Source organism: Pristiophorus japonicus, chromosome 1, assembly GCF_044704955.1.
Source record: "Pristiophorus japonicus isolate sPriJap1 chromosome 1, sPriJap1.hap1, whole genome shotgun sequence".
NCBI classification, from domain to species: Eukaryota; Metazoa; Chordata; class Chondrichthyes; family Pristiophoridae; genus Pristiophorus; species Pristiophorus japonicus.
The window spans coordinates 460,204,224-460,232,113 of NC_091977.1; the positions used below are offsets into that span (position 1 = coordinate 460,204,224).

General features: G+C 44.1%; 1 protein-coding gene and 1 long non-coding RNA gene across 2 annotated transcripts in view; one reads left to right on the forward strand and one right to left on the reverse strand.

Annotated features, from left to right (window-relative positions):
- calb1 (calbindin 1) overlaps window positions 1-27,890 on the reverse strand; it is a 121,360-nt gene that overhangs the window by 36,100 nt on the left and 57,370 nt on the right. The window lies entirely within an intron of this gene.
- LOC139260066 (uncharacterized) lies at window positions 11,359-27,644 on the forward strand. The gene is made up of 3 exons (XR_011592715.1): window positions 11,359-11,418; window positions 15,533-15,656; window positions 26,406-27,644. It is a non-coding gene; the product is annotated as an uncharacterized lncRNA (long non-coding RNA).

The window sequence follows — 27,890 nt, forward strand, 5'->3', positions numbered from 1 at the left end:
CTTCAAACTCTTATGCCTGGTAAAAACGTTTTAAAACATAAAAATAAAATTTAAATACTCATTTTTATAGTAAAATCCCTGTCCACTAAGGTAAGTTTATTTTAAAGCCTATTATAACACATTTAAAAAAAAATCTCCAAAATATATTTTTTTTCTAAGACAGTTAAGTAACTTTAATTTCAATTAATTTTAAATATGTGCAGTTTTTTCAAAAAATGTATTATGTTGTGTTTGGGTGATTTAGGGGTTTATTCTTATTGATAGTAATGGGAACTCGTAAAATCGTAGTTCCCATTACTATCAATGAGAATACTGTACCTTGATTGGTTGTCCAGGCCCACATGACTCCAGCTTCTCCGTCCATATCTAGAAGCTGTGGACGCACTGTGAAGCATGTGGAAAGAAGGCCTCCGACCAGAATCCAAGATGCCTCCGGGACCATCAGATACATTCGTAGAGAAATTTCGGGTTGGAGGCATTCGTCCAAAGGAAGCCTCCAACCGGAATTTCAGGGCCAATAAACTTGCAGAATGGGCGTATAATTGGCAAATGAAGTTTGATATAGTGTGAGGTGGTGCATTTTGGTAGCAAGAATAAAGAAGCCACATACTGCTTGGATAATAAGAGTCTAAATGGGGTAGAGGAGCAAAAGAATCTGAGGGTACAGATACACATATCATTAAAAGTAACGGCACAGGTTAATAAGGCCATGAGAAAAGCAAATCAAGCATAGGCATTCATTTCTAGAGGGATAGAATTGAAAAGCAAAGCAGTTATGTCAAACTTATATAGAACCTTGGTTAGACCACACTTGGAGAACTGTGCACAGTTCTAGTCTACATATTATAAAAAGGATATAGAGGCATTGGAGAGGATGAAAAAAAGATGCCAGAACTGCGAGAATATACTTATCAAGAAAGGCTGAACAGGCTGAGGTACTTTTCTCTAGAAAAGAGAAGGCTGAGGGGTGCCTTGATGGAATTATTTAAGATAATGAAAGGTTTTGATTGGGTAGCCGGACAGTCTCTAATAAATTCAATAGGGAATTCAGGAGAAACTTCCTTACCCAAAAAGTGATAAGAATGTGGAACGTGCTGCCACAAGCAGATAAGGCAAATAGCATAGATACATTTAAGGGAAAGCTAGCTAAGCACATCGGGGAGAAGGGTATACTGATAGCAGAGTTTTGGGTACAAATAAGCAGAGTAGGTCAGGAAGCGGCAGAGATAGTAACAAAGGTAATAGGGCTAATTACTGACTAAGATGACATCAGGGAAAAATAGAAAAAGTTAAAGCTAAAGGCACTATATCTAAATGCGTGAAGCATTCGCAACAGAATAGATGAATTAATAGCGCAGATAGAAATTAATAGGTTTGATCTAATAACCATTATGGAGATGTGGTTGCAAAGTGATCATGGTTGGGAACAAAATATTTGGGATACTTAACTTTTAGAACAGATAGGCAAAATGGAAAAAGAGGAGGGCTAGTCCTGATAATAAAGGATGGGAATAAAGACAGTAGAGAGAAAGGATCTTAGCTCAGAAAATCAAGAAGTAGAATCAGTTTGGGTGGAGCTAAGAAACAGCAAGAGGCAGAAAACATTGGTGGGAGTTATTTATAGGCCCCAAAACAATAGTTGTAATGTAAGGCACAGTATAAATCAGGAAATTAGAGGTGCATGTAACAAAGGTAATAAAATAATCACGGGGAATTTTAATTTACATATAGACTGGGCAAATCAAATTTGTAGTAATAGTGTGGAGGATGAATTCATGGAATGTATACAAGATAGTTTTCTAGATCAGTATGTTGAAGAACCAATTAGAGAACAGAGTATTTTAGATCTAGTATTGTGCAATGTGAAAGGGTTAATTAATAACCCTGTAGTACCATCAGTGCAGTGTGTGCCATCCACAAGATGCACAGCAGCAACTCGCCAAGGTTTCTTCGGCAGCACCTCCCAAACCTGTGACATCTACCACCTAGAAGGACAAGGGCAGCAAGCGCATGGGAACACCACCATCTCCGCGATCCCCTCCAAGCCACACACCATCCTAACTTGGAAGTATATCACCGTTCCTTCATCGTCACTGGGTCAAAATCCGGGAACCCCCTCCCTAACAGCACTGTGGGAGTATCTTCACCACACGGACTGCAGCGGTTCAAGAAGGCAGCTCTCCACCATCTTCTCAAGGGCAATTAGGGATGGGCAATAAATGCTGGTCTTCCCATGAATGAATTAAAAAAAACAAGTAAAGGGGCCCTTAGGGAAGAATGACTATAATATGATAGAATTTTACTTTAAGTATGAAAGTGTTTTAGTTAAATCCGAAACTAGGGTCTTAAATCTAAACAAAGGAAACTACGTAGTTATGAGGGAAGAGTTGGCTAAGATTGGGAAACTACATTAAAAAGTATGATGGTAGACAAGCAATGGCTAGCATTTAAAGAATTAATACATAATTTACAACAAACATACATTCCTTTAAGGCACAAAAACCCCACGGGAAAAGTGGTCCAAACGTGGCTTACAAGAGAAGTTAAACATCGTATTAAATCAAAGGAAAAGGCTTAAAAAGTTGCCAAAAAGAGCAGTAAGGCTGAGGATTGGGAGGATTTTAGAATTCAGCAAAGGAGGACCAAGAAATTGATAAAGAAAGGGAAAGTAAACTAGTGAAAAACATAAAAACAGACTATAAAAGCCTCTATAGGTATGTAAAAAGGAAAAGATTACCAAAAGTAAATGTGGGTCCCCTACAGGAGAAATTATAATGGGGAAATAAGGAAACGACAGAGAAATTAAACAAATTCTATCTATCTTCATGGAACAAAACATGAAAATAGTGGAGAACCACTAAATGCGAGAATGAGGAACCGAAAGAAATTAGTATTAGTGAAAAAAAAGTGCTGGAGAAATTAATGGGACTGAAAGCCGATAAATCCCCTGGACCTGATGGCCTAGGGTTTTGAAAGAGGTGGCTATAGAGATAGTGGATGCATTGGTTGTCATCTTCCAAAATTCCATAGATTCTAGAAAGGTTCCCGCAGATTGGAAGGTAGCTAATGTAACCCCGCTATTTAAGAGAGGGAGAGAGAACACGGGGAACTACAGACCAGTTAGCCTGACATGAGTAGTAGGGAAAATGCCAGAATCTACTGATAAGGAAGAGCACTTAGAAAATAATAATAGGATTGGGCAGAGTCAACACGGATTTATGAAAGAGAAATCAGTTTTGACAAATCTGCTAGAGTTTTCTGAAGGTTGTAACTAACAGAGTAGAAAAGGGGGGACCAGTGAATGTGGTGTATTTGGATTTTCAGAAGGCATTCAATAAGGTGCCACACAAGAGGTTTTTGGACAAAATTAGGGCTCATGGGATTGGGGGTAATATACTAGCATGGATTGAGGATTGGTTAATGGACAGAAAACAAAGAGTAGGAATAAACGGGTCATTTTCAGGTTGGCAGGCTGTAACTAGTGGGTGCCACAAGAATCGGTGCTTGAGCTCCAGCTATTCACAATCTATATTTTAAATGATTTCAATGAGGGGACCAAATGTAATATATCCAAGTTTGCTGATGATACAAAGCTAAATGGGAATGTAAGTTGTGAGGAGGATGCAAAGAGATTTCAAGAGGATATAGACAGTCTAAGTGAGTGGGCAAGACCATGGCAAATAGAATATAATGTGGAGAAATGTGAAGTTATCCACTTTGGGAGGAAAAATAGAAAAGCAGAGTATTTATTAAATAGAAACATAGAAACATAGAAAATAGGTGCAGGAGTAGGCCATTCGGCCCTTCGATAAGATCATGGCTGATCATTCCCTCAGTACCATTTTCCTGCTTTCTCTCCATACACATTGATCCCCTTAGCCGTAAGGGCCATATCTAACTCCCTCTTGAATATATCCAATGAACTGGCATCAACAATTCTCTGTGGCAGGGAATTCCACAGGTTAACAACTCTCTGAGTGAAGAGGTTTCTCCTCATCTCAGTCCTAAATGGCCTACCCCTTATCCTAAGACTATGTCCCCTGGTTCTGGACTTCCCCAACATCGGGAATATTCTTCCCGCATCTAACCTGTCCAGTCCCGTCAGAATCTTATACGTTTCTATGAGATCCCTTCTCATCCTTATAAACTCTAGTGAATAAAGGCCTAGTTGATCCAGTCTCTCCTCATATGACAGTCCAGCCATCCATGGCGAGAGATTGGAAAATGTTTGTATTCAGAGAACCTGGGTGTCCTTGTACACAAATCTCTGAAAGTTAACATGCAGGTATAGCAAGCAATTAAGAAAGCAGGGTTAGGGTTAAGGTTAGGGCCTTTATTACAAGAGAATTTGAGTATAAGAGTAAAGATATCTTACTGCAATTATAGAGGGCCCTGGTGAGACTGCACATCAAGTATTGTGTACAGTTTTGGTCTCTTTACCTAAGGAAGGATATATTTGTCATTGACATAGTGCAACAAAAGTTCACCAGACTGCTTCCTGGGATAGGGGGATTGTCCTATGAGGCTGGATTGAGTAGACTAGATCTATATTCTCTAGAGTTTAAAAGAATTAGAGGTGATTTCTTTGAAGCATACAAAATTCTTACAGGGCTTGACAGGGTAGATGCAGGGAGGATGTTTCCTCTGGCTTAGAAGTCTAGACCAGGGATCACAGTCTCAGAATAAGGGGTTGGCCATTTAGGACTGAGATGAGGAGTAACTTCTTCACTCAGCGAGTGATGAATTTTTGGAATTCTCTCCCCCAGAGAGCTGTGGACGCTCAGTCTTTGAGTATATTCTACACAGAGATCGCTAGATGTTTGGATATTAAGGGAATCAAGGAATATGGAGATAGTGCAGGAAAGTGTTGAGGTAGAAGATCAGGCATGATCACATTGAAGGACAGAGCAAGCTCGAGGGGCAGAATCGCCTACTCCTGCTCCTAATTCTTATGTTCTTATGTTCTTATAAGGTTAGATAAAGAGGGTGGGAGAAGGCTCGTGTAGAGCATAAACGGCAGCAAAAACCTGTTGGGCCGAATGGCCTGTCTCTGTGCTGTAGACTCTATGTAACTCAATGTAACACTTGATGACTCACCCTGTCTCAGTGAGCTGGTTGAGCCTATATGCTGGCTTGGTGGCAGTTTTGAGGGCCTGAACTTCAAACGCTCTTTTCTTCAGATGGCCGAAGGCTGCACTGGCGCACTGGAGGCGGTATTGAATCTTGCCGTCAATGTCTGCCCTTGTTGATAAGAGGCTCCCGAGGTATGGGAAATGGTTTACGTTGTCCAGGGCCACGCCGTAGATCTTGATGACTGGGGGGCAGTGCTGTGTGGCGAGGACAGGCTGGTGGAGGACCTTTGTCTTACGGATGTTTAGCGCAAGGCCCATGCTTTCGTACGCCTCAGTAAATACGTAGACTATGTCCTTGAGTTCTGCCAGAGCTAGATACGAGACTCCCAAAGCAAGTGCTCTACTTGGAACTCCTTCAGGGCAACAAGCCAAAAGTGGGCAGAGGAAATGTTACAAGAACACCCTCAAAACCTCCCTGAAGAAGTGCAACATCCCCACTGATACCTGGGAGTCCCTGGCTAAAGATTGCCCTAAGTGGAGGAAGCGCATCTGGGAGGGCGCTGAGCACCTCGAGTCTTGTCGCCGAGAGCATGCAGAAATCAAGCACAGGCAGCGGAAAGAGCGCGCGGCAAACCTGTCCCACCCACCCTTTCCCTCAACGACTATCTGTCCCACCTGTGACAGGGACTGTGGCTCTCGTAGTGGACTGTTCAGCCACCTAAGGACTCATTTTAAGAGCGGAAGCAAGTCTTCCTCAATTCCGAGGGACTGCCGATGATGATGATATGCTGGTGCACAATTTGTGGAATCTCGGTATAAATGTGGAGAGTTTCAACCACAAATCAGTCTCAACATTTAAGCTGCTTTTATGATTTATTTTTGATGTAAATAAGTGATGAAAGTCTCATTTCACACAGGTTCATTGAGCAAAGTGGATGAGTATTTCAATGGCTCTTTGAGATAACTAAGGGAACTCTTTTTGAATTGAGAGCCAGAACCAATCAAGAGGAATGACTTTAAAATTGTCTCTCAAAACAGATTCAACCAATACTGTCGATTTAATTCTCTGTTAGACTCATGGCAATCTTGGCCTTTGCTACAAAGTGTTCAGAAAATGGATTTCAAATCCAATGGAAATCTTGCAATTCATTTGCCTCTTTTAGGAAAACATTCACTGAATTTTGTGGAAAGCTGAGACGAAGTTCTAAGACTTATATTTTGCAGTCCGCAATAACAGAAGACAATGTTGGGAATGTAGATACATTATCATGCAGCACATACTCTATAAAAAATAGTATTTTTGCCATAGCTCTGTATTTTTTCATGCATGATAAAAATGTTACAGTTCTTACCTTGCAAAGAAGATTAAGTTAATTGAGTCTGTCAAATATATTAACCAAATAGCCCAGTAAAACCTGGAAGTGCTGGTCAAGGAAATGATGAAGAAGTCATCATCATAGGCAGACCCTCGGGTTCGAGGATGACTTGCTTCCACACTAAATATGAGTTCTCAGGTGACTGAAGAGTCCAATGTGGGATCTATCGTCTCTGTCACAGGTGGGGCAGATGGTGGTTGAAGGAACGAGTGGGTGGGAGGCCCTGGGTTGCCGCGCGCTCCTTCCGCTGGCTACGCTTGGCTTCAGCTTGCTCTCGACGAAGAGTCTTGTGTCAGGCATGCAGACGATGTGGCCCGTCCTGTGGAGCTGATCGAGCATGGTCAGTGCTTCGATGCTGGGGATGTTGGCCTGAGCAAGAATACTGACATTGGTGCGCATATCCTGCAAGTGGATTTGCAGAATCTTGGCAGCATTGGTGGTACTTCTGCAGTGTTTTGAGATGCCTGCTGTATATAGTCTATGTCTCTGAGCCATATAGGAGGGTGGGTATCACCACCGCTCTGTAGACCATGAACTTGGTGCCGGGTTTGAGGTCCTGGTATTCAAACACTCTCTTCCTCAGGCCACCGAAGGCTGTGCTGGCACACTGAAGGCGGGGTTAGACCTTGTCATCGATGTCTGCCCTTGTTGACAGTAGGCTCCCGAGGTATGGAAAATGGTCCACATTGTCCAAGGCCTCATCGTGGGGCAGTACTGTGTGGCAGGGGCAGGTTGGTAGAGGACCTTTGTCAAACGGATGTTTAGTGAAAGGCCTATGCTCTTGTATGCCTCGGTGAAGGTGTTGACGATGGCTTGGAGTTTGGCCTCCGAGTGTGCGCAGACACAAGCGGCATCTGCGTACTGTAATCCGATGATGGAGGATGGGATGTCCTGGGATCTGGTCTGGAGGCGACGGAAGTTGAACAGATTCCCGTTTGCCCTGTAATTTAGCTCCACTCCAGTGAGGAGTTTGCTGAGGGTGAGATGGAGCATTACAGCAAGGAAAATCGAGAAGAGCGTTGGTGCGATGACAGCTTTGTTTGACCCCAATCCAAATGTGGAATGGGTCTGTGATGGATCCGTTGGTCAGGATCACGGCTTGCATATCATCGTGGAGCAGAAGGAGGATGGTGACAAACTTTTGAGGGCAGCCGATGATGAAGTAGTGATTCAGAGTTCATCAAAAACATGTGGCACTCCTCCCTGAGTTTTCAGATCTTTGCCAATAACTTTACTAACAGAGAGCCATAGAAACTCTTTGATTACATTCATTAGTGAATATAGAGCTCCACAGTGGACTACTACTCCACCTAGCGGACTACTATGATAATGCAACTACTGATGTATAACAATAAAAGGGTCATGTGACAAAGTCACGTGATGTATTGCAGCCATCTTGTAGAGTGTGTTTATTAGTGATGTCGTAAAAAATATATCGGGCCTGAAATTCGGGTCGGAGTCTTCCTTCGGACGAACGTTTTTACGAAAGTACCTGGTGGTCCCGGAGGTGCCTGTGATTACGGTGGGAGGCCTCTCTTCCTGTGCTTCAGAGTGGAGTCATTGATAGCAATGAGAATTCCGTATCTCCGACTTCTTATTGCTATCAATGAGAAAAAAAAACACATTAAACACAACATAAAAAAAAGAACACCTCACATAATTAAAATTAATTATAATTAAAGTTAATTAAATGTTTTAGAAAAAAAATATTTTTTTTGGATTAAAAAAAATGTTTTAATAGGGTTTAAAATAAACTTACCTTAGAGGACAGGGTTTTAAACATAAAAATGTGTATTTAAATTTTATTTTTATATGTTTTAAAATTCTTACGCTGGTAAAAGTAAGCTATGCACCTGCTATTACCAGGTACAAGAGTTTTAAGGACATTCGCTGGGCAAGAGTTGGGCAAAAAGCCCAATCTAGCCCGCGCGAATGTCCTGGCTGCGGAGATGCGTTCAATCTGTCAAGCCAAAACTTGACAGATCGGAAAAGCCGGGTTTTGGTACATGCCGAAAACCGGCTTTTGTGCAGCTTCGCCAGATCTGTACATATTTCATATGGACCTGGTGAGGCCGAAATTTTAGACTCAATACATTGGCGACGAGGATAGGATAATCAGATTCCCTAGCTGAAATTTGTGTTCGAGGATGATTCCTGCCAAACAACACAAGTGGGAGGACAGAAGGCTGGGAAGCTTTTAAAAGCCAGCAAAGAACAGCTAAAAAAAATTGATTAAGAAAGGGAAGATAGACTATGAAAGTAAACTAGCGCAAAATATAAAAACAGATAGCAAAAGTTTCTGTAGGGATATAAAAAGGAAAAGGGTGGCTAAAGTAAATGTTCATCACTTAAAGGACGAGATCGGGGAATTAGTAATGGAGAACATGGAGATGGCAGAAACTTTGAACAAATATTTTGTATTTTTCTTTACGATAGAAGACACTAACAATATTCTGACAGTGGATAGTCTAGGGGGGGGGAGGAACTAAACACAATCACAATCACAAAGGAGGTGGTACTCAGTAAGATAATGGAACTAAAGGCAGATAAATCCCCTGGACCTGATGGCTTGCATCCTAGGGTCTTAAGAGAAGTAGCGGCAGGGATTGTGGATGCATTGGTTGTAATTTACCAAAATTCCCTGGATTCTGGAGTGGTCCCAGCAGATTGGAAAACTGCAAATGTAACGCCCCTATTTAAAAAAGGAGGCTGACAAAAAGCAGGAAACTATAGACCAGTTAGCCTAACATTTGTGGTTGGGAAAATGTTGGAGTCCATTAAAGAAGCAGTAGCAGGACATTTGGAAAAGCAAAATACGGTCAGGCAGAGTCAGCATGGATTTATGAAGGGGAAGTCATGTTTGACAAATTTGCTGGAGTTCTTTGAGAATGTAACGAACAGGGTGGATAAAGGGGAACCAGTGGATGTGGTGTATTTGGACTTCCAGAAGGCATTTGACAAGGTGCCACATAAAAGGTTACTGCACAAGATAAAAGTTCATGGGGTTGGGGGTAATATATTATCATGGATAGTGGATTGGCTAACTAACAGAGAACAGAAAGATGGGATAAATGGTTAATTCTCTGGTTGGCAACCAATAACTAGTGGGGTGCCACAGGGATCAGTGCTGGAACCCCAACTATTTACAATCTATATTAACGACTTGGAAGAAGGGATGAGTGTAGCGTAGCCAAGTTTGCTGATGATACAAAGATGGGAGGAAAAGCAATGAGTGAGGAGGACACAAAAAATCTGCAAAAGGACATAGACAGGCTAAGTGAGTGGGCAAAAATTTGGCAGATGGAGTATAATATTTGAAAGTGTGAGGTCATGCAATTTGGCAGAAAAAAATCAAAGAGCAAGTTATTATTCAAATGGAGAAAGATTGCAAAGTGCCGCAGTACAGCGGGACCTGGGGGTACTTGTGCATGAAACACAAAAGGATAGTATGCAGGTACAGTAAGTGATCAGGAAGGCCAATGGTATCTTGGCCTTTATTGCAAAGGGGATGGAGTATAAAAGCAGGAAAGTCTTACTACAGCTATATAAGGTATTGGTGAGGCTACACCTGGAATACTGCATGCAGTTTTAGTTTCCATATTTACGAAAGGATATACTTGCTTTGGAGGCAGTTCAGAGAAGGTTCACTAGGTTGATTCCGGGGATGACTTATGAGGAAAGGTTGAGTAGGTTGGGCCTCTACTCATTGGAATTCAGAAGAATGAGAGATGATCTTATCTAAACGTATAAGATTATGAGGGGGCTTGACAGGGTGGATGCAGAGAGGATGTTTCCACTGATGGGGGAAACTCGAACTAGAGGGCACGATCTTAAAATAAGGGGCCGCCCATTTAAAGCAGAGATGAGGAGAAATTTTGTCTCAGAGGGTTGTGAATCTGTGGAATTCGCTGCCTCAGAGAGCTGTGGAAGCTGGGACATTGAATAAATTTAAGACAGAAATAGACGGTTTCTTAATCGATAAGGGTTATGGGGAGCGGGCAGGGAAGTGGAACTGAGTCCATAATCAGATCAGCCATGATCTTATTGAATGGCGGAGCAGGCTCGAGGGGCCCTATGGCCTACTCCTGCTCCTATGTTCTTATTAACACATAAACTTTGAGAGGTTCTTTATTTTGCAGGAATCATCGCAACCAAGGAGCACATGTGGAGCGGCTAGACATATTTTTCACCGCGAATAGTATCTTTGAAGTCCCCAATGATAAAGACCATAACTGGGTCATTTTAGAAAGAAAACAAGCTGTTTTCTTGACTGAAACAGGACCCAAGGTGTATGAAATTTGCTTGTTCCCATCAAGCCAAAGGACATACCACTGATGGAGATTCTAACCAAGTTAGAAAAGCACTACAGTCCTGAGCCCCTGGAAATTGCTGAGTGTTATCGTTTTGGAATACAAAATCAATTAACTGATGAGAGTATCAGTGAATACATTGTTGCTTTAAAAAAGCTATCCATTCACTATCATTTTGGAAACTTTCAGGACCGAGCATTGCGTGAGCCCTTTGTTTATGGGATGAAATATGAAGCAATCAGAAGAAAGTTGTTGACAACCCCTAACTTGACTTTGGATTTAGCTTGTCAGACTTCTATGTCGATGGATATGGTTGACCAATTCTCCCGAGAATTTCGTACCATTTCCAGTCATCAGACAACTGCGGTGAATCGCCTGCAGGTTAAAAGAAAAAAGCAGTTGGGCTACAAGGCCTCAACAACTGACCAAGGTAACAGTAAATTGAAGTCATGCTATCGGAGCCTGGAATAACGCATTGCTCAAAGCTGTCCATATGTGAAGGCAATGTTTCTTCTGCAAGAAAACTGGACATCTTGCGAAGGCAAGCCGACTGAAGAGTAAATTGATGTTCAATACTTGAAGTCATCATCATCATCATCATCATAGGCATGCCTTCGGAGTCGAGGATGACTGGCTTCCACACTAAAAAGGAGTACTCAGGTGACTGATTAACTCATTTTAAATAGTGGAAGATGCCTCTGCCTAAATTCTATTAACGTGGGGTGACCGTTGAACACCAACCACCACATGGGCTTGACAGAGCAAAGTCTTGGTCCAGTGGCAAGGGGCTCCAAAATGACTGGAGACGAGACTCTGCCAATACATACACACAAACTCAAACATACTCCTACTGTCCTTACTTCCTCCTTCCCACAGGACCTCTCTCTACGTGGACTTCATAGTACACAATGTGAGCCTCATGACCTCACAGCCTCGCTATTGGCCCATGTTGCGCCTTCCCTTGGTCTTGTCCACACTGCTCCACCTCTCCATTCTGACCTCTCCGCTCCTCCATCCTCTCCGCTCTGTTTCCTATCTCCGGACCTCGCCAGTCCCGAACTCTGGACCTCGCCAGTCCCAACTTCCGGACCTCGCCGGTCCTGACCTCTGGACGTCGCCGGTTCCGACCTCCACTTCTCGGCAGTCCTGACCTCCGCTCCACGCTGCTTCCGACCTCCGCTCCACGCCACTTCCAATGTCTGCGCCTCGCTGCTTCTGACCTCCGCACCTCGCCACTTCCGACCTCCGCTCCTCCCCGATACCGGCCTCTATGTTGTTGATTCTGCTGCTGCGGTGGCTAGCTTTTTTTAATTTGCCCACAGCTCCAGCCTCATGCTCCAAACTGCTCCTCTGACAGGATGCGACATATACAGATAGTCACAATTACAATTGCAATTCCATTGAATAATAAAAATATTACTTACATTAACTACTTGACCAAGGTCCTGCCACTTCTTTTTGTACTAACCTCCAGACCTCGGGGTGGTCACCATTACACAGTAATCTTCTGCAAGGTGGTTCCAGTGTTTCTTCATTTCTTGAAGTAGAAATTGCCAGACACTACATAGCATTGAAGAGAAGCAACAGGATGAGGAGGTTCTGGAAATACACATCATCGGAAGCACAAGGGTATCTAAAAATGATTCACGATGTATCGTCATCCTAGACGTTCCAGGAACCAGGATACCCATACAGATCGACACTGGTGCATCTGTGAGTGTAGTACTGGAATCGCTATATGTCGACAAGTTGAGTGATTTTCTACTGAAGAAATCAAAGATAAAGCTGTGAGGCTATTCAGGAGAGCAAATCCCTGTGGTAGGACCTATCACCATACCAATGAAATACAATGATCAGTTTCATAGCTTGCCTCTTTGGTAGTGGCAGGAGACAAGCCTGCCTTAATAGGTAGAAATTGGTTGGGATCACTGAAGCTGGATTGCAATGAGATTTTTCGTGTGAAAACGAAATTTGCATCAAAAGGTGATGTCATCAAGCAGTATCCGCAGATGTTCTGCGAAACAGGCAGTCCAATCCAAGACTTCAAGGCGAGTGTCAGAGTGCAGAGGGACGCAAGACCAGTTTACTGCAAGTCAAATCCCATACCTTATGCACTCAAAGAGAAAGATGAGCAAGAACTGAAAAGACTAGAAACTGAGAACATTATCTCTAAGGTAGATCTAAGTAATTGGGCTACACCCATTGTTGTTATACCTAAGTCAGATCATAATGCTGATCCTATGGCCAGGTTGCCATCCCCATCACAAGTTATACCCAAAAGGGAAGAAGTGCTCTATTTTTCATACATTCATGAACTGCTCGTCACAGCTTAAGTGATTGGTAGAGCAACCAAACGTGACCCAGTTATGGCAAAGGTGCATGATTGCGTAGCAAATGGCTGGCCAAACCAGGTATCAGAAGACAATATTCATACATACTTTGTTCGTAGGAATGAATTATCAATGGATAAAGATTGTATCATGTGGGGTGCCATAAGTTCAGGTCCAAATTGTTAGGAGATCTTCATGACCAGCACCTGGGAATGTGTTGACCAAGAGTTTTGCACGCAGTTACTTATGATGGTCAGGTTTAGATAAAGATCGAGTACATCGTTAGTCAGTGTACAACATGTCAATCGGTAAGCAAGAAACCACCATCAGTACAGCCATGGCAATGGCTTCCCAGGGTGCGGCAAAGGTTCCATGTAGATTTTGCTGAGCTAGAAGGACAACAATTGTTCACAGTGATTGATTGTCATTCGAAATGGGTAAAGGTGTTTCTGATACGGAAAATAACAAGTAAAACAATAGACAATTTGCGAAGATTGTTTTCTTCATTTGGCTTCCCAGAAGAAATTGTGTCTGATAATGGACCGCAATTTTGTTCAGAAGAATTTTCATGGTTCATGGGCAGAAATGGTGTGAAACATACCATGGTTCCACCGTGCTTCAAAAGGTGCAGCAGAGCGCACAGTACAAATTGTAAAACATGCTCTCATCAAACAAATGTTGGATCCAAATCCAACGAAATGGCAGTTGTCATTGGACCACAAACTAGCAAATTTTCTGATTACTTATCGTAATACTCCTCATACAGCTACTGGTAGAACACCAGCAGAGTTGTTTCTCAAACGACAGCCACGAACCAGATTCTCATTGTTAAAGCTGAACTTGGCATAATCAGTAGAAGAGAAACAATTGAGACAGAAAGAGAGTCATGGTGGAGGTAGAGTAAGAGAGAGAAGTGTGAAATTGAATCAGAAAGTTAGAGTGAAAAACCATCACCATAAATGGTTAAAGTGGTCACCAGGAAGATTTGTGAAGATATGTGGCCCTTGCACATATTTGATCAAGATGTGTGATCATGGAAAGATTAGATTTGTTCACATTGATCATATTTTACAGATGTGGAAGGAGTTGAAGGTTGGAATGATTTGATTATTTCTGATGATAGTCTTGTTACAAGTATAGTACCAGTAGAAAATCCTACATCAGATGTATTAGAAACAAGTCCAAGAGAATGTCAGAATTTAAGTTTGATTCCGAGTCAGGCAGACACATAGTCTGAAGTTGTAGAGAGTCAAAAGGGTTGCCCTTGGAGAAAAACTCTTCTCAGGCTCAGCCTAGAATGAGTCTAAGTTCAACACCAAGTCTGGAAAGTTCTGTTCAAGAGCGAAGGTATCCTCTTTGAAACAGAAAACCAGTGGTTATGTGTGATTTGTAAATAAGGCAAAATAAGTCCTCTTTTGTTGTGTATAAACATGCAAATTATGTATGATGATGATTTTGTTATGATTATTTCTTCATTATGGAGGGAAAAGTGTAAGCTAGAGCTCCATCTAGTGGATTATTGCTCCACCTACTGGATTACTATGGTCACGTAACTACTGATGTATAACAATGAAAGGGTCATGGATGTATTGGAGCCATCTTGTAGAGTGTGTTTGTTAGTGATGTCGTAAAAAATATATCACAATTTGTCCTTGCAGCTGCAAAAGCTTTTATTTGAGAAAGATCTCATGGATTATTTTTGAGGGCAGAATGTTTGCTCTCCAAGTGACTTATTAGTTTGCTTCTGTGCAAGAACTTAAGCACGGACAACACTTTGCAGTCAACGATCTTCGCCAGAACAAATGAATGTGGATCCAAAGTTCATCCAGCAAGGATCCTATTTCTAATTTTTCATTTGCCTGACTCTACTTGTTCATCATCCCCAACTACAGGCTTTAATTTTTTCAGAATTATCGAACATCAAATGTCACAGTCATAGCAGTTATATAGCACTCAGAACACTTTAATTTGATATGACATACGTGCAGATATCAATTTAGGCATTGATCATCTTGGCTGGTAGCAAAATATTGTGAAGAGACCCTGCTGACCTGATGGCTGCCTGCAACTGCCACCTTCAGGGCAGATTGGCAATCAAATGCAAAATGCATAATATTTCAATTCCCTTTAATTTCTAGGTGGAAGTTGGACCAATCAGAGCAGCTTCTGGCAAATAATAACTGATTACTGTGCACCAGAAGAAGCTCTTATTGGTCCAATTTCCACTTCTAGAAATCAGTAGGAATTCAAACATCGTGCTTTGTGCTGAGTTCACCCTATGCGAGTCTGCATCAGTGTATACATTTCTTTGAATTTAAAATTACATTTTAAAGAAACTGAACAAATGTCAAGAAATTCAGAATGTTGATGCGCCTCCTCTGGCAATACGAGGTTGGAGCAATCCTATCCTCCCCCACACACATCCCCTCTCTCTCCTCCCGCAGTTTGGGAACCTCTGCTCTAGACTCAGAAAGTTTGGCAATCATTACAATCTGGGTGAACTCAGGGTCAACCATTTTCAGGATGCGAGAGGAAGTGCAAAAGAAACACTTGGAAAAGAGCATCAAGGTAAGTCATTCCATCTTAACATGGGTATGGTTGATATATATCATTGATGTTTATAACTAAAAAACTTTTAATTTTGAATGTAACAAACAAATGCTCATGTCACATTAACAACAACAACTTGTATTTATATAGCGTCTTTAATATAGTAAAATGTCCCAAGAAATTTCACAGGACCATTATAAGAAAATAATTTGACACTGAGCCACACAAGAAGAAATTAAGGCAGATGACCAAAAGCTTGCTCAAAGAGGTAGGTTTTAGGAGCGTCTTAAAGGAGGAAAGAGAATTACAGAGGCGGACAGGTTTAGCCAGGGAGTTCTAGAGCTTAGGGCCTAGGCAGCTGAAGGCACAGCCACCGATGGTTGAGCAATTATAATCAGGGATGCTCATGAGGGCAGAATTTGAGGCACGCAGATATCTCGGGGGGGTTGTGAGGCTGAAGGTAATTATAGAGATAAGGAGGGGCAAGGCCATGGAGGGATTTGAAGTCGAGGTGTTGTTTAACCGGGAGCCAATGTAGATCAGCAAGCACAGGGATGATGGGTGAATGGGACTTAGTGCGAGTTAGGACACAGGCTGCCAAGTTTTGGATGATCTCAAGTTTACGTAGGGTAGCATGTGGGAGGCCAGTCAGGAGTGCGTTGGAATAGTCAAGTCTAGAGGTAACAAAGGCATGGATGAGGGTTTCAGCAGCAGATGAGCGGAGGCAGGGGCGGAGATGGGCAATGTTACGGAGGTGGAAATAGGTGGTTTTAGTTATGCCGGATATGTGGTCGGAAGCACATTTCAGGGTTAAATATGACACCAAGGTTGCGAACAATCTGGTTGAGCCTCAGATAGATGCTAGGGTGAGGGATGCAATCGGTGGCGAGGGAAAATAGTTTGTGGCCGGGACCAAAGACAGTGGCTTCAGTCTTCCCAATACTTTATTGAAGAAAATTTCTGCTCATCCAGTACTGGATGTCAGACAAGCATTCTGACAATTTAGAGACCGTGGAATGGTCGAGAGAAGTGGTGGCGAGGTAGTGCTGGGTGTCGTCAGTGTACATGTGGAAAATGACGCTGTGCTTTCAAATGATGTCGTCAAGGGGGAGCATAGAGATGAGAAATAGGAGGGGACCAAGGATAGATCCTTGGGGGGCACTAGAGGTAACGATGCGTGAGTGGGAAGAGAAGCCATTGCAAATGATTTTTTGGCTACGATTAGATAGAGATGAATGGAACCAGGCGAGTGCAGTCCCACCCATCTGGATGATGGTGGAGAGGCGTTGGAGGAGGATGGAGTGGTCAACCATATCAAAGATTGCAGACAGGTCAAGAAGGACGAGGAGGAATAGTTTACATTTGTCACAGTCGTTTCGTTACTGTGGCATGGGTGGAAAGCGGATTGAAGGGATTCAAACATGAAGTTCTGGGAAAATGGGCACGGATTAATGGACATAATTCCAGGTGGTACATGAGGGTGCCTAATATAGATAGGAGGTAAATGTGTGGTGGATATTTTTAACTTTAATTTTTTAAGTTATGAATGCAAAGTAAGTAAAAGCTCAGTCACATTAATGAATGTCATTCCAGGCAACACACTGGCTATATATAAAATGAGCAAGTGTGCCATCTCAGAGACTCCCATTGCAGGATAAATGAACGCCTCATGGCTCTTCGGCTCACCCGGAACCAGTGCGCCACGGTCTTTAGTGCGTACGCCCCAACACTGGAAGCTACAGACGAAACCAAAGAGGAATTCTACTCCAGCCATGAACAATCCCTGTCCCGAATCCCAATGGGCGACAAGCTGATTCTCCTTGGCGACTTCAAAGTCAGAGTTTGAAAGGACACTGACCTCTAGGGAGGTATGATCGGCAGAGAGGGGGCAGGGAAAGCCAATTCTAATGGCACCTTCCTCATGAAGAAATGCTTAGAACACGGCCTCATCATAACCAATACCCTGTTCCGTCAGAAGGACAAATATAAAGCCTCATGGCAACACCCTCGCTCCAAGCACTGGCATCTGCTGGACTACGTCATCGTCCGAGCAAGGGACCGCAAAGACGTGCGCAGCACTCGGGCCATGACAGGAGCTGATGACTGCTGGATGGAGCACCGCCTAATTCATTCTGTCATCACCATCAACATTGCCCCAAAACAGCAACGGCAACAGAAACAATGCAACAGGAAAATCAACGGCGGAGCACTCAAAGATCCTTCGAAGAAAGTCCTATTCAGCCAGCGCCTCGCTACCAAACTGACGACTCTCAGTGACCCAGAGACACAGAGTGTTCACAGTGCCTGGTCTGCCCTCAAGGCTTTCATAATTAGCACTTGCGAAGAGTCACTCGACGTGGAAACACCAAGACTGGTTCGACGAGAACGACCAGGAGATCCAGGAGCTAATAGAAACATAGAAACATAGAAAATAGGTGCAGGAGTAGGCCATTCGGCCCTTCGAGCCTGCACCACCATTCAATAAGATCATGGCTGATCATTCACCTCAGTACTCCTTTCCTGCTTTCTCTCCATACCCCTTGATCCCTTTAGCCGTAAGATCCATATCTAACTCTCTTTTGAATATATCCAACGAACTGGCATCAACAACTCTCTGCGGTAGAGAATTCCACAGGTTAACAACTCTGAGTGAAGAAGGTTCTCCTCCTCTCAGTCCTAAATGGCTTACACCTTATCCTTAGACTATGTCCCCTGGTTCTGGACTTTCCCAACATCAGAAACATTCTTCCTGCATCTAACGTGTCCAGTCCCGTCAGAATTTTATATGTTGCGATGAGATCCCCTCTCATCCTTCTAAACTCCAGTGAATACAGGCCCAGTCGATCCAGTCTCTCCTAATATGTCAGTCCTGCCATCCCGGGATGCAGTCTGGTGAACCTTCGCTGCACTCCCTCAATAGCAAGAACATCCTTCATTAGATTAGGAGACAAAAACTGAACACAATATTCCAGGTGAGGCCTCACCAAGGCCCTGCAGTAAGATCTCCCTCCTCCTATACTCAAATCCCCTAGCGATGAAGGCAAACATACCATTTGCCTTCTTCACCGCCTGCTGAACCTGCATGCCAACTTTCAATGACTGATGTACCATGACACCCAGGTCTCGCTGCACCTCCCCTTTTCCTAATCTGCCGCCATTCAGATAATATTCTGCCTTTGTGTTTTTGCCACCAAAGTAGATAACCTCACATTTATCCACATTATACTGCATCTGCCACGCATTTGCCCACTCACCTAACCTGTCCAAGTCACCCTTCAGCCTTTTAGCATCCTCCTCACAGCTCACACTGCCACCCAGCTTAGTGTCATCTGCAAAGTTGCCGATATTACACTCAACTCCCTCATCCAGATCATTAATATATATTGTAAATAGCGGGGGTCCCAGCACTGACCCCTGCAGTACCCCACGAGTCACTGCCTGCCATTCTGAAAAGGACTCGTTTATCCCGACTCTCTGCTTCCTGTCTGCCAACCAGTTCTCCATCCACGTCAGTACATTACCCCCAATGCCATGTGCTTTAATTTTGCACACCAATCTCTTGTGTGGGACCTTGTCAAAAGCCTTTTAAAAGTCCAAATACACCACATCCACTGGTTCTCCCTTGTCCACTCGACTAATTACATCCTCAAAAATTTCTAGAAGATTTGCCAAGCATAATTTCCCTTTCATAAATCCATGCTGACTTAGACCAATCCTGTCACTGCTTTCTAAATGTGCTGCTATTTCATCTTTAATAATTGATTCCAACATTTTCCCCACTACTGATGTCAGGCTAACCAGTCTATAATTACCCATTTTCTCTCTCCCTCCTTTCTTAAAAAGTGATGCTACATTGGCTACCCTCCAGTCCATAGGAACCGATCCAGATTCGATAGACTGTTGGAAAATTACCAATGCATCCAATGGGATGCAGACTATCAGGCCCCAGGGATTTATCAACCTTCAATCCCATCAATTTCCCTAACACCATTTCCCGCATAATGAGGATTTCCTTCAGTTCCTCCTTCTCACTAGATCCTCCGTCCCCTAGTATTTCCGGAAGGTTATTTGTGTCTTCCTTTGTAAAGACAGAACCAAAGTACTTGTTTAATTGGTCCGCCATTTCTTTGTTTCCCATTATAAATTCACCTGAATCTGACTGCAAGGGACCTGCGTTTGTTTTCACTAATCTTTTTCTTTTCACATATTTATAGAAACTTTCGCAGTCAGTTTTTATGTTCCCAGCAAGCTTCCTCTCACACTCTAGTTTCCCCCTCCTAATTAAACCCTTTGTCCTCCTCTGTTGTATTACAAAATTCTCCCAGTCCTCAGGTTTGCTGCTTTTTCTGGCCAATTTATATGCCCCTTCCTTGGATTTAAAACTATCCTTAATTTCCCTTGTTAGCCACGGTTGAGCTACCTTCGCCATTTTATTTTTACTCCAGACAGGGATGTACAATTATTGAAGTTCATCCATGTGATCTTTCAATGTTTGCCATTGCCTATCCACCGTCAACCCTTTAAGTATCACTCGCTAATCTATTCTAGCCAATTCGTGTCTCATACCATCGAAGTTTAATACCCTGGTCCTGATGAAATGCATCCCAGGGTATTAAAAGAGATGGCGGAAGTTATAGCAGATGCATTCGTTATATTCTATCAAAATTCTCTGGACTCTGGGGAGGTACCAGTGGATTGGAAAGCAGCTAATGTAACGCCTCTGTTTAAAAAAGGGGGCAGACAAATGGCAGGTAACTATAGGCTGGTTAGTTTAACATCTGTAGTGGGGAAAATGCTTGAAACTATCATGAAGGAAGAAATAGCGGGACATCTAGATAGGAATAGTGCAATCAAGCAGACGCAACATGGATTCATGAAAGGGAAATCATGTTTAACTAATTTACTGGAATTCTTTGAGGATATAACGAGCATGGTGGATAGAGGTGTACCGATGGATGTGGTGCATTTAGATTTCCAAAAGGCATTCGATAAGGTGCCACACAAAAGGTTACTGCAGAAGTTAAAGGTACGCAGAGTCAGAGGAAATGTATTAGCATGGATAGAGAATTGGCTGGCTAACAGAAAGCAGAGAGTCGGGATAAGTGGGTCCTTTTCGGGTTGGAAATCGGTGGTTAGTGGTGTGCCACAGGGATTGGTACTGGGACCACAACTGTTTACAATATACATAGATGACCTGGAAGAGGGGACAGAGTGTAGTGTAACAAAATTTGCAGATGACACAAAGATTAGTGGGAAAGCGGGTTGTGTAGAGGACACAGAGAGGCTGCAAAGAGATTAAGATAGTTTAAGCGAATGGACTAAGGTTTGGCAGATGGAATACAATGTCGGAAAGTGTGAGGTCATCCACCTTGGAAAAAAAAAACAGTAAAAGGGAATATTATTTGAATGGGGAGAAATTACAACATGCTGAGGTGCAGAGGGACCTGGGGGTCCTTGTGCATGAATCCCAAAAAGTTAGTTTGCAGGTGCAGCAGGTAATCAGAAAGGCGAATGGAATGTTGGCCTTCATTGCGAGAGGGATGGAGTACAAAAGCAGGGAGGTCCTGGTGCAACTGTGCAGAGTATTGGTGAGACCGCACCTGGAGTACTGCGTGCAGTTTTGGTCACCTTACTTAAGGAAGGATATACTAGCTTTAGAGGGGGTACAGAGACGATTCACTAGGCTGATTCCGGAGATGAGGGGGTTACCTTATGATGATAGATTGAGTAGACTGGGTCTTTACTCGTTGGAGTTCAGAAGGATGAGGGGTGATCTTATAGAAACATTTAAAATAATGAAAGGGATAGACAAGATAGAGGCAGAGAGGTTGTTTCCACTGGTCGGGGAGACTAGAACTAGGGGGCACAGCCTCAAAATACGGGGGAGCCAATTTAAAACCGATTTGAGAAGGAATTTCTTCTCCCAGAGGGTTGTGAATCTGTGGAATTCTCTGCCCAAGGAAGCAGTTGAGGCTAGCTCATTGAATGTATTCAAATCACAGATAGATAGATTTTTAACCAATAAGGGAATTAAGGGTTACGGGGAGCGGGCGGGTAAGTGGAGCTGAGTCCACGGCCAGATCGGCCATGATCTTGTTGAATGGCAGAGCAGGCTCGAGGAGCTAGATGGCCTACTCCTGTTCCTAATTCTTATGTTCTTATGAAGTTACCTTTCCTTAAGATCAGGACACTCGTCTCTGAATTAACTGAGTCACTCTCCATCTTAATAAAGAATTCTACCATATTATGGTCTCTCTTCCCCAAGGGGCCTCGCACAACCAGATTGCAAATTAGTCCTTTCTCATTACACATCACCCAATCGAGGATGGCCAGCTCTCTAGTTGGTTCCTCGACATATTGGTCTAGAAAACCATCCCTAATACACTCCAGGAAATCCTCCTCCACCGCATTGCTGCCAGTTTGGTTAGCCCAATCAATATGTAGATTAAAGTCGCCCATGATAACTGCTGTAACTTTATTGCACGCATCCCTAATTTCTTGTTTGATACTGTCCCCAACCTCACTACTTCTGTTTGATGGTGTGTACACAACTCCCACTAGTGTTTTCTGCCCTTTGATATTCCATAGCTCCACCCATACCGATTCCACATCATCCAAGCTAATGTCCTTCCTTACTATTGCATTAATTTCCTCTTTAACCAGCAACGCCACCCCGCCTCCTTTTCCTTTCTGTCTATCCTTCCTAAATGTTGAATACCCTTGGATTTTGAGTTCCCAGCCTTGGTCAACCTGGAGCCATGTCTCCGTGATGCCAATTACATCATATCCGTTAACTGCTATCTGCGCAGTTAATTCGTCCACCTTCTTCCAAATACTCCTCACATTGAGGCGCAGAGCCTTCAGGCTTGTCTTTTTAACACACTTTGCCCCTTTAGAATTTTGCTGTAATTTGGCCCTTTTTGCTTTTTGCCTTTGGTTTCTCTGCCCTCCACTTTTACTTTTCTTCTTTCTATCTTTTGCTTCTGTCCACATTCTACTTCCCTCTGTCTCCCTGCATAGGTTCCCATCCTCCTGCCATATTAGTTTAACTCTTCCCCAACAGCACTAGCAAACACTCCTCCTCGGACATTGGTTCCGGTCCTGCCCAGGTGCAGACCGTCCGGTTTGTACTGGCCCCACCTCCCCCAGAACCGGTTCCAATATCCAAGGAATTTGAATTCCTCCCTTGTGCACCACTCCTCAAGCCACATATTCATCGGAGCTATCCTGTGATTCCTACTCTGACTAGCACGTGGCACTGGTAGCATTCCTGAGATTACTACTTTTGAGGTCCTACTTTTTAAATTTAGCTCCTAGCTCCCTAAATTCGTTTTGTTTTAACCTCATCCCGTTTTTTTTTTACCTATATCGTTGGTACCTATATGCACGACAACTGGCTGTTCACCCTCCCTCTTCAAAATGTCCTGCACTCGCTCCAAGACATCCTTGACCCTTGCACCAGGGAGGCAACATACCATCCTGGAGTCTCGGTTGCAGCCACAGAAACGCCTATCTATTCCCCTTACAATAGAATCCACTACCACTATAGCTCGCCCACTCTTTTTCCTGCCCTCCTGTGCAGCAGAGCCACCCACGGTGCCATGAATTTGGCTGCTACTGCTCTCCCATGATGAGTCATCCCCCTCAACAGTACCCAAAGCGGTGTATCTGTTTTGCAGGGGGATGACCGCAGGGGACCCTTGCACTACCTTCCTTCCACTGCTCTTCCTGTTGGTCACCCATTCCCTATCTGGCTGTGTACCCTTTACCTGCGGTGTGGCCAACTCACTAAACGTGCTATTCATGTCATTCTCAGCATCGTGGATGCTCCAGAGTAAATCCACCCACAGCTCCAGTGCCGCAATGCAGTCTGTCAGGTGCTGCAGGCGGATGCACTTCCCGCACATGTAGTCGTCAGGGATACTGGAAGCGTCCCCGACTTCCCACATAGTACAGGAGGAGCATAACACGTGTCCGAGCTCTTCTGCCATGACTTAACCATTAGATTAACTTAATTCGACAACAACAATGCTAAAAGGTTACTTACTGATAAAGAAAAGAAAAAGAAAAACTACTCACCAATCACCAGCCAATCACTTACCCCTTGGCTGTGACGTCACCTTTCGATTTCTTTCGACTTCTTTTATACCTCCCTGCTGCAGCTGCACCGGCTGGCCTCTCCGACGCCTGTTGGGCTTCTTGTTGGCCTCACCACGCTGCCGCTCCACCTCTCCAATGTCCCGCTGGCTCCCGACGCCTGTTGGGCCTCTTATAGGCCTCACCACACTGCCGCTTCGCCTCTCCAACGTCACAATATGCCACAAGCACAAGGCATTCTTGGACTGGAAGCAGCCAAACAACTCGAGGGCAAGAAAACAGCTCCATAGACGTCTGAAGACCGAGGTCCAACAGAAAACCCACGACGGTGGTTGGAGAAAGCTCAAGAAATCCAGCAGCTAGCCGACAACCATGATGTGCGAGGATTCTTCAGTGCAGTCAAGACAACCTATGGCCCAAGCACCCAAAGCCCTACCCCACTGCTGGACAAGAAGGGAGAGTTGCTCATCAAGGACAGTGAGGCAGTCAGTGCCCGCTGGAAGGAGCACTTCGAGGATCTCCTTAACCAAGACTCCTTCTTCGACATGAGTGTCCTCAACTCCATCCCGCAGCATGCCACCCAACACCATCTCAGCACAACCCCAGCCTGGCACAAGGTTGAAAAGGCCATCCGACAACTGAAGAACAACAAGGCATCAGGAGCAGATCGAATCCCTGGCGAAGCACTAAAACATGGCGGAGAAGCACTATTGGCGCGAATACATGAACTCATTTCTCTCATTTGGAAGGAGGAGAGCATGCCAGGGGATCTCAGAGACAGGGTAATCGTGACCTTCTTCAACAAAGGCGACAAGTCCAATTGTGGTAACTACAGAGGAGTTTCCCTGCTGTCTGCCACAGGGAACATCATTGCAAGAATCCTCCTCAGTCGCATTCTCCCTGTGGCTGAAGAGCTCCTCCAAGTGTCGCAATGCGGATTCTGCCCACGAAGAGGAACAATGGAAATGATCTTCACCATGCGGCAAATCCAGGAGAAATGGAGGGAACAGCACCAACCCCTGTGTATGGCCTTCTTTGACCTCACAAAGGCCTTTGACACTGTCAACCGTGAGGGATTATGGAGCATCCTCCTCAGATTCGGCTGCCCTCAAAAGTTTGTCAACATCTTCCGTCTGTTCCATGATGACATGCAAGCCGTGATCCTGACCAACGGATCCATCACAGACCCATTCCACGATCGGACCGTGGTCAAGCAAGGCTGTGTCATTGAACCAACGTTCTTCTCGATCTTCCTTATTACAATGCTCCATCTCACCTTCAGCAAGCTCCCTGCTGGAGTTGAGCTAAATTACAGGACAAACGGGAATCTGTTCAAACTCCGCCACCTCCAGGCGAGATCCAAGGTCGTCCCATCCTCCGTCATCGAATTACAGTACGCAGACGCCGCTTGCGAACTCCAAGCCATCGTCAACACCTTTACTGAGGCATACGAGAGCATGGGCCTTACACTAAACATCCGTAAGATAAAGGTCCTCTACCAACCTGCCCCCGCCACACAGCACTTCCCCCGGTTATCAAAATCCATGACGAGGCCTTGGACAACGTGGACAATTTTCCATACCTCGGGAGCCTACTGTCAACAAGGGCAGACATAGACGATGAAGTTCCACACCGCCTTCAGTGTGCCAGCGCAGCCTTCGGTGGCCTGAGGAAGAGAATGTTTGAAGACCAGGCACCAAGCTCATGGTCTACAGGGCAGCAGTGATACCCGCCCTCTTATATGCTTCAGGGACATGGACTATGTAGAACAGGCATCTCAAAACACTGGAGAAGTACCATTAATGCTGCTCTGTAAGATCCTGCAAATCCACTGGCAGGATAGCCGCACCAACACCACTGTTCTCGTTCAGGCCAACATCCCCAGCATCGAAGTACTGACCACGCTCGATCAGCTCTGTCTGACTGGAGAATCCCAAAACAAGCACTCTACTCAGAGCTCTGACGTGGCAAGTGAGCTCCAGGTGGGAAGAGGACATGCTTTAAGGACACCCTCAAAGTCTCCTTGAAAAAATGTAAATTCTCCACCGACACTTGGGAATTCCTGGCCCTAGTTCGCCCAAAGTGAAGGAAAAGAATCCGGGAAGGCGCTGAACACCAAGAGCAAGTTAAAGCCAAGCGTAGACAGTGGAAGGAGTGCATGGTAACCCAGGCCCCCCACCCACACGTCCCTTCAACCACCGTCTGCCCCACCTGTGACAGAGACTGTAGGTCCCGCATCGGACACTTCAGTCACCTAAGAACTCATATTTAGTGTGGAAGCAAGTCATCCTCGACTCCTAGGAACTGCCTATGTTGATGATGATGATATTGAGAATCTTTTAACTTTGACCTTTTAAAGTTAGGAATGGATACAACAACATGAATACTCAGCTACATGAATGAATGTAATTGGAACATGAGCCAAATTAATTAATGAGACATTAAGTAAAACTATTATGATGTTTTGAAGGCCAACATTTCAATTAGTATCAGTGCAAGTGGTGGAATATGTGGTGACCACCCTAAGAAAAGGCTTTTATACTGAATGAACAATGTACGCGGCACTTCATGTGGAGGTGAAATTTTGGACCATGCTGGTCCTACTGAGAATATAAGGCTGGATGATTCCCCTGGTATGTACCAATAATTCCTATTTTGTATGATTTCCAGGTGCAGACTGGAAGTCTTATTTGCTGAAGACCCCTTTTGAGTTACCTATGTATGCATACCCACAATGGTGGACTAGCTTACCAACAAAGGATAATACGCCATATCCGTGGCGATGGAACAAATGGATGAATGGTTGTTAGTAGCGGAGATTGCTATTAAGTAGGAATTATATGAATATTAACTGTAGTTACACAGGCCACATCGCACTTATGAGTTCTCACTCTCGTTCAAGCCCCAAGTAGGAAATAAGGCTCACTTTGTGTTGTGTGTGCAATAACTCAATAGACTGAATGCTATAAACTCCATACAGGTACAAACCTGGCTCTACTTTATTAGGGCCCAAAGTGATTACATTACAAGATAGCTGGCATTTTATACCTGGGCGGCACACATGTGAGCACAGCCCAATGACCTCCGACAGTGGCACCATTTGGTGGCTAGTAAACCTAAGCATACTTACATGACAATATCCCCCTTTAAGATATTAGTAATGGTCTTTTTACAAATTGAGACAGCCTGGGGCTTTCCGCTCCTGAGTTGAACGTCTCAGTTCAACTCCAGCCTTGGGTGAGCGTTCTGTTATGACTGGGGGCTAGGTAGCCGGTGTGATGGGAGTGGCAATGACCACGTCAGGGATTGAAAGACCAGATTCATTGATGACAGCGGAGTCCCCTGATGACTGAGTGTAGGTTGGTTGGTCACTGATTGTGTCTTCTTCAGGCTGTTCCGGTTCATCCGTGTGCCGCAGCTTTATCTGATCAACATGTTTCCTGCATGTCTGCCCATTCTTGAGCTTAACGATAGACACTCTGTTACCCTCCTTGACCGTAACAGTACCGGCGATCCATTTGGGACCTTGACCATAATTCAGTACATAGACAGGATCATTGATAGAAACGTCGCGTGACACAGTAGTGCGATCATGATACCACTGCTGACTTTGACGTCTGTATTTGACACGATTATCCAAGTCACGGTGGACAAGAGAGAGCCTGGTCTTGAGACTTCTATTGATGAAGAGAAGGGGAGACCCCGGTAAGCATATGGGGTCTTGTCCTGTAACTAAGCAATATGCGTGACAAGCGAGTTTGCAGTGAACCTTGAGTTACACGTTTCATACTCTGCTTGATGGTTTGGACCGCACGCTCTGCTTCTCCATTGGATGCGAGTTTGAATGGTGCTGACCTCACATGTTTGAAACTATTGAGTTTCATGAACTCTTGAAACTCCATACTGGTGAAGCAAGATCTGTTGTCGCTTACAACGATGTTAGGCAGACCATGCGTAGCAAACATGACACGAAGGCTCTCATTGGTGGCTGTGGATGTGCTGGATGACATGATTGTACACTCTATCTACTTGGAATAAGCATCCTCCACAACTAAGAACATCTTTCTCAGGAAGGGACCTGCAAAGTCAATGTGGATCCTGGACCATGGTTTAGATGCCACGACCACAGACTCAGCGGCGATTCCACTGGTGCTT